General features: G+C 41.7%; 1 protein-coding gene across 1 annotated transcript in view; it reads right to left on the reverse strand.

The window, feature by feature from the left end:
• The window catches only part of SLC7A3 (solute carrier family 7 member 3), a 5,252-nt gene extending 4,208 nt beyond the window's left edge, over positions 1 to 1,044 (reverse strand). Inside the window, 1 exon segment of the mRNA NM_001130973.1 lies at positions 952 to 1,044. The gene's annotated coding sequence lies outside the window, so the exon portion shown is untranslated.
• Between the last annotated feature and the right edge of the window lie 16,432 nt (positions 1,045 to 17,476).

Raw genomic sequence — 17,476 nt, forward strand, 5'->3', positions numbered from 1 at the left:
AAGAGTGAATTACAATACCCACTCCACCAAGGGAAGGAGCTGTGGGGGGATGGGAGGAGGATGTTGAAGGGACAAAGGCAAGTCACTTTTCCTCTAACCTCAGTTTCTTCCTAGGCAAGTAGGAATAACAATACCTCACAGGTTTGTGGAAGGACCTCATTTGAGAAAAGGCCTGTGAAAGCTCCCTATAGTTCAGTGGTCTGACACCTAGGAGGTGCTCCATCAATTAGTCTCTTCTTTCCTTGGCAGGGAAACTCTAGGGTTTATCCTAGACCCCCAACCCAGGAGCCAGGGAAGCTCATTTGTGTTCATCCCCCGGCCTGTGGCTCTTTGGGAATTAAACAGAAGTCCACTCAGGAGGGGCCAGCAACTCTGGGGAGAACCCCCTTCTCACACCCAATATCCACATTCCTTTTCGGCGCTTGCCCCAGGGCTTCAAACAAGCATGGTTCCTAGATGCCCGGAGGGAGGGGGACTGACCTCAGCTACAGATCAAAAGTGAGCACCGACTCGATTCCATCCCTCTTCACCAAGCCCACACTGTGTAACTGGCGCTGTCGTCGCCCAGGGGAGTAAGCAAATGTTCCCCCACTTCCTCCCGCCCCGCTAGGCTGACCAGCAAGCATCAACAGTGAGGCGGGGCTTCGACATCTAAAAGATTTGGAGACGCGCCCTGAGAGGGGCCCCAGAGCAGCCCAAAATTGCTCGCACCCGAGAGGAGGGGTTCCGCCCTCTGCCCCCCGACTCAGCTCCCAGTTTCTTGTGCCCTCATCTAGAAAAGGTCTGCAGCTGAGACGGAGATGGGAACCTTGGCTCCCGGGGCCGGGGTCTCGCCAGCAACAGGTTACAGCCGCGTTGATGCAACTGCATGCCATGGTTGCCAGAGAATCCTAGGTATGCCTAGACCCTCGCCTGCCCGCCCCGACACACGTGTCGGCCCCCAAGGCTTACCGGGGAGCTGTTGCAAACCCAGGGCGCAGAGAGTCTCGGATAGGGTTCGGTGAGGCTGAGTTCAATCGAGTTGGGTTGGGGATGCCGAGTTCAGGAGCTCAGGCTTCAAAGCTGCTGCTGGGGGTCGTTGCGCGCCAAGCGCCCCTTATATACACGGGGAGGCGGAGCCGGTAACGTCACGGAATCCCACCCCCAATCCTCCTCCCTACACAACACACCCGCGCGCACACACACACACACCCCCACCCACCCACCCACCCACCTACCTCTCTCTCCCTTTCTCTCCCCACCCCCCACCTCCGGCTTTGCAAAAGGGATTGCGTGGGGCCTGAGATTGTTTCCCACTTGCAACAGCAAGACCAGCGTGGCAGGGAGCGAGAAAGGGGGGAGGGCAGCATTTTCTCCCATTTTTCTCGCTCGGCGTCACAGCAGGACACTAAGAAGCTTCCCGGCCTGAGACCCCAGGGGATTTTCTACCTTTGTGCCTTGATAGTCAGAATCAGTGATTGGCAGGGGTGGGGGAGGGGTGAGAGGTGGAGCGAAGAACAGCACCGGAGAACCTTCAACTCCACTCTCTCGTTCTTCCTTAGCTTTCTTTTCTACACGAGGTTACTCTACCCCTGAAATCTTTCCCAAGGACCCTACCAGACTGTGGACAGCCACCTGACTCTGACCCCTCAGTTCTCACCCTCCACCGTGGGTGTTTTCCTAATGCAGTCAGCAAGAGAATGGTAGATGATTTCAACCACCACCTGTACACAGATATTAATCCCAGCTAGATTTCTAGGCCCCAGTCTCCCCATAGTGGATCTCCAACTTCCTATAAATGTTAAACTAAATATTAACTATGAAGTTCTGACAATATTGAAATATTAGAGGAGGCAGTTTACTTAATTCTATTTTACTGATGAGTAAGCTGAGGCTCAGAGGCATAACTTGCCTGACCTAACACCATAATTATTTGTTGACCACCTTCTGGACATAAACCTAGCATACTGGACTTCAGTGCCTGCCTCCACAAGTAATATACCTCATTCAAAAGCACAAGAAAATAAGGTGTGGCAGTAAGCAAAGTCAGTCTGAGAGAAGCACCAGCAGGGAGACAGGCCCTTTTAGGCTAGGAGTTTCTGGGAAGAGGAGCAGAAGAATGGAAAGATCACACCTGGTGTCAGACCCTTAATCCCATCAGCCAATCAGTTCACAACAGAGCAACAAAGGTTGTGAAGGTGTGTTCTCTTTCACCAAGACATCTCAAGAATTAAGGATGGGAGTTCCCGTCGTGGTGCAGTGGTTAACGAATCTGACTAGGAACCATGAGGTTGTGGGTTCAGTCCCTGCCCTTGCTCAGTGGGTTAACAATCCGGCGTTGCCATGAGCTGTGGTGTAGGTCGCATATGCGGCTCGGATCCTGCGTTGCTGTGGCTCTGGCGTAGGCTGGCAGCTACAGTTCCGATTCGACCCCTAGCCTGGGAACCTCCGTATGCCGCGGGAGTGGCCTAAGAAATGGCAAAAAGACAAAAAAAAAAAAAAAAAAAAGAATTAAGGATGGACCTAAATATCCTTGCTTCCTTTAAATAATCCTTTATGAATAGATCACCAATGAATCTGTCTAAAATATAAATTGTTTTTGAAGTAACTGGTAGTTTCTGCTAACTACAGTTTGGCTTTCCTTAAGTATCCATTGAGCACTGTGTATAGCAGCTAGCATAGAGACTACAATGGGAAACAGAAAATAAAATCCCTGCTCTCCTAGTCTTAAAAATCTAATTAAGGAAAGAAAACACACACAATACAATTGAAACTGTATTACATAGTGGTTAGAAGTGCATGCAGTCTTTGGGAGTTCCCGTCGTGGCTCAGTGGAAGTGAATCTGACTAGCATCCATGAAGACGCAAGTTTTTGATCCCTGGCCTCACTTAGTGGGCTAAAGGATCCGGTGTTGCAGTGAGCTGTGGTGTCGGTCACAGGCGAGGCTCATCCCGAGATGCTGTGTATGTGGCCCAAACCAGCGTCTACAGCTCTGATTCGACCCCCTGCTTGGGAACCTCCATATGCCAAGCCTTGAGTGGGGCCCTAAAAAGACAAAAAGACACACACACACACACACACACTCAAAAAAAAGTGCAGTCTTTGGAGTCAGACCTAGGTTAAATTCCCAGCTCAGACACTTTGACCTTGAGCAAATTATCTCCCATCTCTGAGCCATAGTTTTGGGATATAATATACACATTCCGCAGGTTTTTGAAATGCTTAGATAAGATTATGAGGTCAACTCTTTCTGCTGGCTCATGGAAGAACTCAATAAAAATGTGATACATTCAGAATAACATTTTAGTGTGTATGATAATTAGCTGGTTACTTAGATTAGGTGATTGATTCAATTATGAGATTAATTGACAGATTAGTGATGTAAATATTCAGGGAAAAAAGTCATTGGTATAGATTGGAATATATAAGGCCCCTTTAATTTGTAAGGGATTGAGGCATGAACTAAAGTCAGGGACCCATGTAAAGGCCAGATTAGCATGAGCAGGCTAACAGTGGACTTAACACTAACAGTAGACCTAATTATTCAATAAAAGCTCAAGTATTTAATAAAACTTCGTCAATTATTAGAACATCAGGAGGTGCCCTCCAACTCCAGCATTCCAAAATTTTGTGCAACTATTCTCATTTACCTATCTATCCTTTTCATGAATTTGTAGAATTCAACTGTATTTCCTTCCTCAGCTTTTAATTTTCCAGTGGTTCCATGGTGTCCTCCATCATTATGGACCTTTTCCAACTTCATTATCTCTTTCTTGTGGTATAATGGCCAGGTGCAAAACATTGAATTTTTTGTTTGTTTTTATTATAAAACAATGTAACTCTAATGAAAACTGCAGGAAAAAACCTGCACCCATAATTCCTAAGAAACCAACTGTTTGTGTTTTTGCAAGCTCAGTTATGGTCTCCGTCTATATATAAATTATCTTATATAATTTTGTACTCTCCTTTTTTCATGATCAGATATTTTTCAAATTACTACTGGTATTCAAAATTATCATTGTTAGTGGCTGCATAATATTCCATAGCACTGATGCACCAATCTATATTTAAACTTTTAAATATTTATTCAGGTTGTTTCCTGTTTTCCTTTATTCTAAGAAACACCTTCATTAATAGAATGTCTCTATTCAGTTGAATTACTTTCTTAGACTTCATTCCTAGGAGTGGTATTATTAGTTAAAGGTAATAAACACAGAGTTCCCATCGTGGCACAGCAGAAATGAATCTGACTAGGATCCATGAGGACGCAGGTTTGATCCCTGGCCTCGCTTAGTGGGTTAAGGACCCAGTGTTGCCATGAGCTGTGGTGTGGTTTGCAGATATGGCTCGGATCTGACATTGCTGTGTCTGTGGTGTAGGCCGGCAGCTACAGCTCTGATTCAACCCCTAGCCTGGGAATCTCCATGTGCTGCTAGTGTGGCCCTAAATAGCAAAAAAAAAAAAAAAAGATAATGAACATATTTATGAACTTTGGTACTTGTTACAGTGCTTTCCCAAAGGATGTTTATCAATTTATATCAAGGATGTTTATCAATTTACATTTAATGTTATCAGCCATGTTAGAGTAAACCAGCCCTACCGCAATTTCACCAGCATAGCTATAATTTAAACAAGTCATTGGCCAATAAAATAAAATAGAGGTAGAAAGTTCATTCTGTTTAGAATTAATATTTCTTTTGGATGATATGAATATTTTCTTTTTCTTTTTTATTTGGGTCCTGAAGCTTTCCTTATAAATTAGGATGAATTCTTTATAAAACACTAACCTGTCTTCTGTAATATATGATTCAAATATTTTCCAGAGTTTGCTGCTTGTATTTACAAAGCTTACATTTTTTAAACTTTTTATTGAGGTATAGTATACACAGAGAAATGTACACACTGGTATGATAAGTTTACAGCTCAACGAATGTTCACAAAATGAACACACTCATGTAACAGCACCCACATCAAGAAACAAAGCACTATCAGTACCCCAGAAATCCTCTGCATGTTTCCATCCAGTTACTACTCCTCCCTCCAACAAGGATAACTTCTATCCCAACTTTTAACAACCTAGACTTCTATTTTTACTTGTTTTTGTTCTTTATATAAATGGAAGCATATAGTATGTATTCTTTTGATAACTGAGATAAAATTCACAAACCATAAAATTCAATCTTTAAAAGTGTACTATTCAGTAGATTTTAATATAGCCACAGAGTTGTGCATCCATAACTACAATCAATTTTAGAACACATTCATCATCCCCCAAAGAAACCCTATTCCCATTTGCAGTCATTCCTCATTTCATCCCGATCCCCTCACTCCAGCCCTAGGCAACCACAATGCTACTTTCAGCCTCCATAAATTTCCCTATTCTGGACCTTTCACATAAATGGAAGCATACAGTTAGTGGTCTTTTGCAAACAAGCTTCTCTCACTTAGCATAATGTTTTCAAGTTTCATTCATGTTGTACCATGTACAAGTACGTACTTGATTCCTTTTTATTGCCAAATACTGTTTCATTGTATGGAAATACCACATTCTACTTATTCACTAATCAGTCGATGGACCTTTGGCTTGTCTCTTTTCTTTCCTTTTTTTTTTTTTTTTTGGCAATCATGAATAATGATGCTATGAACATTAGTATACAAGTTTCTCTGTGAACATATGTGTTAAATTCTTTTGGGCACATACCTAGGAGTAGAATTGCTGAGTCATATGGTAACTTTATTTTTAACCTTTGGAGAAATTGCCAAATTGTTTTCCACAAAAGCTGTACCACTTTACAGTCCCATCAGCAGCATAGTTCTCACCAACACTTGTTAGACCTTTTTTATTTGTCCATTTTTGGCCACCCCATGGCATATGGTGCTCCCAGGCCAGGGATCAGATCCAAGCCTCAGTCAAGACTCAAGCCGCCACTGCCACAATGCCAGATCCCCAACCCACTGTGCCAGGCCGGGCATCAAACTGGCATCCCAGAGCTCCCAAGACACCACTGATCCCATTAAACCACAGCGAGAACTCCTTGTTATATTTTTTTTATCATAGCCATCCTAGTATGTGAAGTGGTATCTTATTGTGATTTTGATTTGCATTTCCCTAATGACTGATGATGTTGTACATCTTCTCATGTGCTTGTTGGCCATTTGGATGTCTTCTTTGAGAAAAATTTATCAAATCTTTTGTCCATTTTTAACTGGGTTGTCTTTTTATTGTTGAGTCTTAAGAGTTCTTTGTATAGTCTAAACACTAGAAGAACTTTATCAGATACAAGATTTGTTAATATTTTTGCCCATACTGTGGGCTGTCTTTTCACTTTCTTCACAGTATCTTTTGATACACAAAAGTTTTTGATGTTGATGAAGTCAAGTTTATCTATTTTTCTTCAATTGCTTCTGCTTTAAGTGTCATATGTAAGAAGTCATTGTCTAATCCATGGTCACAAAGATTTACACCTATGTTTCCCTAAAAGAGTTTTATGGTTTTACCTCTTATATTTAGATTTTTGATCGGTTTTTTTAATATAATGATTTTTATTTTTTTCCATTATAGCTGGTTTACAGTGTTCTGTCAATTTTCTACTGTAAAACATGGTGACCCAGTTACACATACATATATACATTCTTTTTTCTCCCATTATCATGCTCCATCATAAGTGACTAGACATAGTTTCCAGTGCTACACAGCAGGATCTCATTGCTAATCCCCATTTTTGAGTTAATTTCTGTACAAGGTGTGAGGTAGTGGTCCAAATCCATTATTTTGATATGGATATCAAGGGTCCTAATACCATTTATTGAAAAGACTATTCTTCCTCCTCACCCCGAATGGTCTTAGCACTCTTGTCAAAAATCAATTGACCAACCTAAACGCTTTTGCACAGCAAAGGAAACCATAAACAAAATGAAAAGACAACCTACAGAATGGGAGAAAATATTTGCAAATGAAACAACCAACAAGGAATTAATCTCCAAAATATACGAACAGCTCATGTAGCTCAATATCAAGAAAACAAACAAATCAATCAAAAAATGGCAGAAGGGAGTTCCCTGGTGGCTTAGTGGGTTAGGGATCCGGCATTGTCACTGCTGTGGCTTGTGTTCAGTCCCTGGCCCTGGAACTTCCACATGCTGAGGGCTTGGCTGAAAAAAAAAAAATGGGAGTTCCATTGTGGCTCGGCAGGTTAAGGACCTGACGTTGTCCCTGTGAGGATTTGGGTTTGATCCCTGGCCTTGCTCAGTGGGTTAAGAATCTTGTGTTGCTGCAAGCAGATGCAGCTCTGATTCAACTCCTAGCCTGGGAACTTCCATATGCAGCAGGTGCGGCCATAAAAAACAAAACAAACCAAAATAACAACAAAATAAAGGGCAGAAGATCTAAATAGACATTTCTCCAAAGAAGACATACAGATGGCCAGAACACACATGAAAAGATGCTCAACATCACTAATTATTAGAGACAGGCAAATCAAAACTACAATGAGGTATCACCTCACACTGGTTAGAATAGCCAACATCAAAAAGTCTAAAAGAGGAGTTCCCGTCACAGCACAGCAGAAATGAATCCGACTAGGAACTATGAGGTTGAAGGTTCGATCCCTGGCCTTGCTCAGTAGGTTAAGGATCTGGCATTGCCATGACCTGTGGTGTAGGTCCCAGACTCGGCTTGGGTCTGGTGTTGCTGTGGCTATTGTGTAGGACGGCAACTGTAGCTCCGATTAGACCCCTAGCTTGGGAATCTCCACATGTCACGGGTGAGGCCCTAAAAAGACAAAAGACAAAAAAAAAAAGTCTAAAACAATAAGTGCTGGAGAGGATGTGGAGAAAAGGAACCTCCTACACTCTTGGTGGCAATGTAAATTGGTGCAATCACTATGGAAAACAGTGTAGAGTTCCCTTAAAAAAACTAAAAATAGGAGTTCCTACTGTGGCACAACAGGATCCAGGCATCTCTGCAGTGATGGGGTGCAGGTTAAGAATCTGGAGTCGTTGCTACAGCTGCAGCATAGGCATAACTATGGCTCAAATCTGATCCCTGCCCAGGAACGCCATACACCATGGGGCAGCCAAAAAAAAAAAAAAACACAACTGAAAAAAGGACTACTAGGAGTTCCTGTTGTGGTGCAGCAGAAACGAATCAGATCAGGAACCATGAGGTTTCGGGTTCGATCTCTGGCCTCGCTCAGTGGGTTAAGGGTCCAGTGTTGCCATGAGCTGTGGTGTAGGTCGAAGACATGGCTTGGATCTGGCATTGCTATGGCTATGGTGTAGGCTGGCAGCTGTAGCTCCAATTCGACCCCTAGCCTGAGAATCTCCATATGCCACGTGTGTGGCTCTAAAAAGCAATAAATAAATAAATAAATAAAATTTAAATAAATAAATAAATAAAGGACTACTAAATGATCTAGCAATCCCTGGGCATATATCCAAAGAAAACCATAATTTGAAAAGATACGTGCACCCCAATGTTCATTGCAGCACTATTTGCAATAGCCATGACATGGAAGCAACCTAAATGTCCATCAATAGAGGAGAGAATAAAGAAGATGTATTACATATATACAATGGAATATTACTCAGACATAAAAAGAATGAAATAATGCCATTTGCAGCAATATGGATAGACCTAGAGATTATCATACTAAGTCAGACAGTGAAAGACAAATATCATATGATATGGCTTATATGTAGAATCTCAAAAATTGATACAAATGAACTTATTGTAAAACAGAAATAGACTCACAGGCATAGAAAACAAACTTATGGTTATCGAAGAGGAGGGCTAAATTAGGAGTTTAGGATGAACACACTACTATGTACAAAATAGATAACCAAGAAGTATCTACTGCATAGCACAGGGAACTATATTCAATATTTTGTAATAACCTATAAAGAATCTGAAAAAAGTCATATATATATGAATCACTTGGCTGTATACCTGAACCTAACACATAATCACACTGAGTGTTTTTTTTTAATTGAAGTGTAGTTGGTTTAGATTAGGTTCAGGTGTACAGCCAAGTGATTCAGTATATATATATATAGCTTTATTGCACAATTTTGAATAGCTGGGTGATTTTCAGAAATGCATATGTTGCCCACAGCAAAACTGACTGTATAGGGTTTCAAGAAAAAATTTTGTTGACATTCTAAATGGAATCATAATAAATTCATAAATCCATTTTAAGGGAATATCTTTTTTTTTTTTGGCCGCTCCCATGGTATGGACCAGGGCCAGGGATCAAACCCACGCCATAGCAGTGACTCAAGCCCCTGCAGTTACAGTACCAGATCTTTAACGTGCTGCGCCGCAAGGAAACGCCTATATATTTCTTACTATGATGCACAGTACCTCTTTCATTGTATTTTTCTAACTGGCTATTTATGGTATACAAGATTGCTACTGATTTTTGTATATTTCACTTATCTGGGGAATACTTAGGCATAAAACCACATCATCTGCAAGTAATATTTTTGTCTCTTTTTTTCAAATATTGATTCCCCTTATTTCTGTCTCAAATCTTATTGCCCTAGCCAGAACACCCACTATAATATGAAATAACAATGGCAATAATAGGCACCTTTGTTTTGTTTTCAATTTACAAGGGAGTAAGTATGGTGCCTGTTGGTTTGGGATTTTCTTGACCATATTAAGAAAATGTCCTTCTCTTTTATTAAGAAGAGATATTTACAACATTGTTCTACATAAAATTTCCTTTCATTTTCAGTTATCTCTTTATTTGACATCATGTTAGTCACAGCTGAACATTTCAAACCTCTTGGCTTTTACCTATGGGTGTCTCTTATCTGAAATGCCCCTCCCTTCTTAGCTTAAAAATGCCCACTCAGTTGCAAACTATTACAATTAGAATGGATAAACAATGCGAGGTCCTGCTGTGTAGCACAGGGAACTATATCCAATCACTTGTGATAGAACATGATGAAAGATAATATGAGAAAAAGAATGTGTGTGTATATGACTGGGTCGCTTTGCCATACAGCAGAAATTGACAGAACACTAAATCAACTATTCTTTAATAAAAAAAATTTTTTTAATGCCCACTCATGTTTCAAGACTGACCCTTTTTTTTTTTAACAGAAATCCAATTCAAACTAGTATAAACAAGAAAGTAGAAGTTCCTGCTATGGTGCAGTGGGTTAATGATCCACTTTGTCTCTGTGGCGTTGAGGGTTGGATCCTCAGCCTAGCACAGTGGGTTAAGGATCGACTGTGGCATAGGCTGCAGATGCGGCTCAAATTTGACCCCTGGCCCAGGAACTTCCATATGCATCAGATACAGCAAAAAAAAAAAAAAAAAAAAAGAGCGGGGGAAGAAAGAAAGTGAAGATATTGGCTCATATAACTGGGAAGTACAAGAAAAGATCTCACTTTAGGAACAGAGTTCAAACAATGTCATGAGGGCTCCCTCTTTCTAGGCTCTGGTTCTCTGTTTATCTCCTGTCACAGATTCTCTCCTTGTGGCAGCTTGAGAGAGAGAGAGAGGGGAGAGTATATCCTTAGGAATTGTAATCCAAGAAAGACTCTCAAGCCCCAGTATCTTTGTCCACATACTAACCTCATATGAGGAATCTGGTTGGCCCTTCTAGAGACCTGTGGCCATCCCAGGTTTATGGGCTACCATGAATGGTCAAGCCTGGGTCCTGTGCCCACCTCTGCCCTCAGGGGTGGAGTGGAACTCTTCTGCACAGTCCCAAGAGAACTGTAGGACAGAGAGAGGCCAGTCTCCACAGGTCAGAGCAGGCAGATATGTCTTCATTAGGGAATGAAACTCTTTCCCTGTATGCCTCCCCACTACTCCTTTCTGGAAAGAAAACCGAATATCTTGACTAATGATTATGAGAGAATGTATTGGGGATGTTCTGCTCAGCTCTTCCTGAGCTCCCACTTTTGAAGCCATCCTGCCTGCAGAGAGGGTACATTCTGATATGCTCTCTGTGAGGGTGGCCTAGGTCGCCCAACCAGGTGAGTAAGTCTCTCTAATTCAGGGCAGAGAATTAAGGAGAATTAAAAACCCACTTGTATTGATTCCTTAAAATCTTAACATCCAAGGAGTTCCCTGGTGTTCTAGTGGTTAGAATTCAGCACACCACTGAGGCCCAGGTTCAATCCCTGGTCTGGGAACTGAGAACCCACATCAAGCCACTGCATGTTGCAGCCAAAAAAAAAAAGCAAACCTTAACATCCACTACTCAGGTAGAGCTAATCTCGTTCTTCTGTTTATATATCTAACATAGCACTTCTTATATAAAAGAATAATCATGTTCATATTTTTTGTATCCCCTACTAAGCAGGGCTTCTCAAATGTAGAGATCATTTTTTTCCTCTTCTAACCCCAGCACCTGGTACCTTGCTAAGCTGCTGGTTTTTATGAGGGAAGAAAAAGATATTTCTTTTTAATTATCTTTGAAATAAAAGCTTCTCAAAAAGTTCTTCAAAGTTTAATTAGATTCCATCCACTAGTTGCTCATCTATATGCCTTTTTATAAACCCTTAATATTAAGAATGCTAACTCTCTAATGAAAACCATGTTGCCCTGCATCTAGATTATGTCTCCTCAATCAGAGGTTCTGAAAGTTTGCTTCGTAGAGGGGAGCCAGTATGATTTAAGGACCTCTGAACTAGATAAGAGAAAATGCACCCAAGGGTGGATGAACCAGCTCCTTCTGAAGAAGGGGAAAAACTATGCAAGTTTCAGAGCTGAGAGCTGCGTGGGAATAAAGAGTCCAAAAAGAAAGCAATAAGAAGGAGTTCTCTGATGGCCTAGTGGGTTGAGGCTCCTGAGTTCTCACCGCTATGGCTCTGGTTGCTGCTGTGCAGAGTAGGTTCGATCCCCGACCCAGGAATTCCCACATAGTGCCTACGTGGCAAAAAAGAAAAAAAAATACCAAAAAAACCCCAAGAGAACTTGAAATAAACATTGCAACACTAATTTTAAAAAAAGAAAGAAAGAAAGCAATAAGAAGGCACAAATAGGGGTTCTTTGGTGGCTCAATGGGTTAAGAATCTAGTGTTGTCACCTCTGTGGCAGAGGTTCAATCCCTGGCCTGGAACTTCTGTTAAAAAAAAGAGAGAGGAGTTCCCGTCGTGGCGCAGTGGTTAACGAATCCGACTAGGAACCATGAGGTTGCGGGTTCGGTCCCTGCCCTTGCTCAGTGGGTTAACGATCCGGCATTGCCGTGAGCTGTTGTATAGGTTGCAGACACGGCTCGGATCCCGCGTTGCTGTGGCTCTGGCGTAGGCTGGTGGCTACAGCTCCGATTCAACCCCTAGCCTGGGAACCTCCATATGCTGCGGGAGTGGCCCAAGAAATAGCAACAACAACAACAACAACAACAACAACAACAACAAAAAGACAAAAGACAAAAAAAAAAAAAAAAAGAGAGAGAGAGTTCCCGTAGTACAAAGGTGTCAGTGACGTCTCTGGAGCATTAGGACACAAATTAGATCCTAACCCAGCACAGTGGGTTAAGGATCCAGTGTAGTCATAACTGCGGCTCAGATCTGATCCCTGGGCCCAGAACTCCATATGCCTCAGGGCAGCCAAAAAAGAAAAAAAAGAGAGAGGGAAATATAATAGTCTAAAAGTACATGATATGGATCCTTCATTTTTTATTTAACAAAGTTTTTTGGCCACGCCCATGGCATGTGGAAGTTCCCGGGCCAGGGATCAAACCAGAGCCACAGCAGCAACCCAGGCTGCTACAATGGCCACTCTAGATACTTAACCCACTAGGCCATCAGGGAACTCCTGGATACTCTAATTTAAATATCTTCTCAGGATGGGAATTCATAGTGAGATGTCAAAGGAGGGGCCAGATGAAAGGTTCTAGAAAGGCTTCTTTTTAGGGTAGTGGAGGGTGGTATTATTGCAGTGCAGAAATGAATCCCCAGGTTTTAAGGTTAAGAAAACCAGTTAAAAAAATTGTGGCCACACCCACAGCATGTGGAAGTTCCTGGGCCAGGGATCCCAGGTCTGCCACAGCAGGACCAGAGCCACAGCAGTGACAACACTGGATCCTTAACCTGCTGCACCACAAAGAAACTCCTGTAAGTTAATTATACTTAAATTTAAAAAGTGGTTAAGACTATAACTAACTATAACAGTACTAGGAAGAATCATAGAAATGTTTTTTTAATCTAAGAGCAGGGAGGGGAAATGCCATTCTAAATATGACTCAAATCTAGAAGTCACATAAGAAAAAGATAAATTTGATTGAGGTATAATTCATATAACATATTAGTTTTAGGTGAACAACGCAATGATACAAATGTTTTTATGTATTGCAAAATGATCGCCACAATAAGTCCAGTTAACATCTGTCACCATACAGTTACAGTTTTGTTTTGTTTTGTTTTTTGTCTTTTTGCTATTTCTAGGGCTGCTCCCGCGGCATATGGAGGTTCCCAGGCTAGGGGTCTAAGCGGAGCTGTAGCTGCTGGCCTATGCCAGAGCCACAGCAATGAGGGACCTGAGCCGAGTCTGTGACCTACACCACAGCTCATGGCAACGCCAGACCCTTAACCCACTGAGCGAGGCCAGGGATTGTACCCGCAACCTCATGGTTCCTAGTCGGATTCGTTAACCACTGAGCCACAATGGGAACTCCACAAACAGTTTTTTTCTTGTGATGAGAACTTTCAAAGTCCACTCTCCTACTTTCAAATATGTAATATATTATTATTAACTATAGTTGCATGCTGTACATTACATCCTCATGACATTCATTTTATAACAAGTTTGTACCTTTTGACCCTCTTCACACATAAAAACAAGTCGTTTTTAATCATTTTACTCAAAAGAGATCTCATCAACATAATCAAACTCACTAGAGCTTGACTTATAACAGAATGCCACTTGAATTTAACAATTGATATCAATTATCCTGCCACATTTCTCTCTCCTTGTCTTCCATTTTTGAAGGTTAAGTCAATTTAGTTATAGAATTAAGGGGAAAAGAAGTAAATTTTTTGTCTTTTTTTGGTTTTTTTTTTTTTTTAGGGCCATATATGAAGTTCCCAGGCTAGGGATCGAACTGGAGCTGCAGCTCCAGCCTGCACCACAGCCACAGCAACATGGGATCCAAGCTGTGTCTATGACTTACACTGTAGCTCACGGCAATGTCAGATCCTTAACCCATTGAGTGAGGCCCAGGATCAAACCCAAGTCCTAATGGATACTAGTTGGGCTGGTTATTGCTGAGCCATGATGGGAACTTCAAAAGTGAATTTTCGATGTAATTTTATTGTGTTTTTCTCATTGTAGAAAATTTGGAAAATACAGAAATGCATAAAGAAGAAAAACATTTAAATTATTCATAAATCCCAAACCCTAAGAAAACCATTATTAATATTTTTGAGTATTTCCTTCCAGTCTTTTTCTACATATGTTTATACAATTAGAGCCACATTAAATATCATATCTTGGTTTTTATTCATATCATAAAAATTTCCCCTTATTGGACTTATTCCCCTTATGTACTGAACCATGTTCCTCCAAAATTCAGATGTTGAAGCTCTAACTCCCAGCACCTCAGGATGTGACTGTATTTGGAAACAGAGCCTTTAAAGAATTGATGACGTTAAAATGAGGCTGTTAGCATGGGTGGGCCCTAATCCAGTCTGCCTGGTATGCTAACAGGAAATTTGGACACACAGACACCAGGGATGGGTGCACAGTGAAAAACAAATCATGTGAGGACACAATAAGAAGGTGGTCATCTGCAAGCCAACGAGAGAGGCCTCAGAAGAAACCAAACTTGCCAACACCTTGATTTTCGACTTCTAGCCTCCAGAACTAAGAGAAAATAAATATCTATTGTTTAAGCCACCCAGTCTGTGGTATTTTGTTATGGCAGCTCTATAGCAACTGTTATACTTACACTGAACCTTCTTCAGAGTCTACTCTTGGGAGTTTCTGTCTTGGCTCAGTGGAAACAAATCTGACTAGCATCCATGAGGACATAGGTTCGATCCCTGGCCTTGCTCAGTGGGTTAAGGATCTGGTGTTGCCACGAGCTGTGGTGTAGGTTGCAGACACAGCTGGGATCCAACATTGCTGTGGCTGTGACATAGGCCAGTGGCTAAAGATCCCATTCAACCCCTAGCCGGAACTTCCATATGCCGTGGGTGTGACTCTAAAAAGACACACACACACAAAAATCTACTGTAATATCCTAAAATAATTATTATGGTAAATTTATGTTCTCAGATTTTCACTTTTATAAACAACGCTTCAATGAGTAGGAAATTAGATATTCTTAGATACATTTTACATCAAATAAAAAATATTTGGCTTAATTTCTCTACTGTACTCTGGAGAAATTGATGTCTGCTCTGGAGGTCAAGCCTGGTAATATACTCACAAATTCTTACTTTTGGTTCCATTATTTCTATTCTTCTCATAGAACACCAACTTTCTGGTAACCGCCAACAGGTTATAATACAATTAAGTGAATTTGTTTTCTTTACTTCTGTCACTTACATTCCAGATGTGAGGATTAGACCTGGTCTGCTCTGTTAGATCTAAGAATTATTGTGAGGTCTTCTTTAGATTAGGGAAGATATTCATGTTTCCTTGATTAAAAAAAAAAAAAAAAACCTTGGGGAATGTCCTTGTCTCATAAATAATACACTATACTCAGAGTGTGTAGTTTCTTGATTCTGTTTCCAACTCTTGGGGGTTCGCTATCAAAAAGTAGGAAATAAACAGTGGTATAGACAGGAGAAAGAGGGAGGAGCTGGCAACATTCCTCTATCCTGTGAAGTGTATTTGGCCTACTCTACCTGTGACTCAGGTACTCAGGGCTCCCTTAGATCCAAAATTCCATACAAGGGTCTTTGCCTCCTTTCTGGCACAGAGATCCTAAAATCCTAGGAATTTCCTAAAAGAGGAGAGCAATCAAGGTGTCTTTTGTTATGTTAATGAGTGGCCTTTGGAATCGGGGCTGATTGCCAGGAGAAACAACTTTCAGTCCCACACTCTGACCTGGGGGAGGGGAAGGGTCTGGAGGTGGATCAATCACCAAAAGCCAATAATTTTTTTTTTGTTGGCCCCACTGGCAGCATATGGAGGTTCCCAGGGCCCTGGATTAAATCTGAGCCACAGCTGTGACCTACACCACAGCTCTGGCAACACCGGGTCCTTTGACCCACTGTGCCAGGCTGGGGCCCGAAATCAAACCTGCATCTCAGCAGTGACCCAAGCCACTGCAGTCAGATTCTTAACCCACTGCACCACAGTGGGAATTCCCCAATAGCCAATAATTTAATCAACCATGTCTATATAATGGAGCTGCCATAAAACCCCTAAATGGGGTTGGGAGAGTGTCGGGGTTGGTGAACACAGGGAGATCTGGGGAAAGTGGTGCACTCTGAGAGGGCGTGAAATCCCCTTGCCCGTTCCTCGTGCCCCATGCATCTCCTCCATCTGGCTGTTCCTGAGTTATACCCTTTTATAATAAACTGGTAATCTAGTAACTAAAATATTTCTCTGAGTTCAAGAGAAATATTTGACTTTTCACATCCTGATGCAGTGCCTGGCATGTAACAGAAGCTCGATAATTCTTGTATGAAAAAAATGAGCAAGTAATTAAGCCCAAGGAGGGAGTTTTGGAGCCTCCATTCTATAGCTGGCACTTTAGAAGCACAGGTGACAATCTGGACTTAGAACTGATGTCTGAAGTTGGAGGGGGGCAGTCTTACAGGACTAAGCCTGTGGGATATGATGCTGTCTCCAGGTACACAGTGTCAGAATTGTCTTGAATTTAGAACACCCAGCTCATGTCATAGAATTGCTTGGTGGTGTGGGAAAAAACCCACACATGTTGTAGTTGGGTGCAGAATTGTAGCCTTGAACTAAATGTACCTGTCAAGCACAACTAGGTCAGGAAAGGGACCATCATAAGCTGCAATGGACATAGGGAGGCCTACGATCATAACTATCCCTCAGTGAGAGAATGGGAGCAGAATACACCTTAAAGCGGACCTGAAGTTTTCATGGAGACCTCAAATCAGATTTTCCTTTGACCTCCTCTGTGTTTAAGTCCTATTGAAACAATTCCTTGTTATTTATCACCTCTTCTTTCATTTTATTCATACAAGAAAAAGAATTATTGAGCTTCTGTTACATGCCAGGCAGTGCATCAGGATGTGAAAAGTCAAGGTTCCACCTTTTTTAATTTTTTTTTTTTTTTGGCCTTACCCAGAGCAAGGCCAGGAATCAAACCCTCAGAACAGCAGTGATCCAAGCCACAGCAGGGACCATGCCAGATCCTTAACCTGCTGAGCCGCCAGGTAACTCCAAGGTCCCTATCTTTAAGGAGTTCATAGTCCAATGGGGAAGTTGAGCTTGTCAGCAGATAATTACAATGCACGGTAATAATGCCATTAGATTTCAAAAGAAAGAATAATCTACATTATATTAAGGGAAAATGGCAGAGAAAAACCATCCAGGAAGAACTTGCAAA

This window comes from Sus scrofa, chromosome X (genome assembly GCF_054392235.1).
Source record: "Sus scrofa isolate SSC_HxYL_T2T_F1_AM1 chromosome X, Sscrofa_HxYL_maternal_Yorkshire_Landrace_v2.0, whole genome shotgun sequence".
In the NCBI taxonomy this organism is placed as follows: Eukaryota; Metazoa; Chordata; class Mammalia; order Artiodactyla; family Suidae; genus Sus; species Sus scrofa.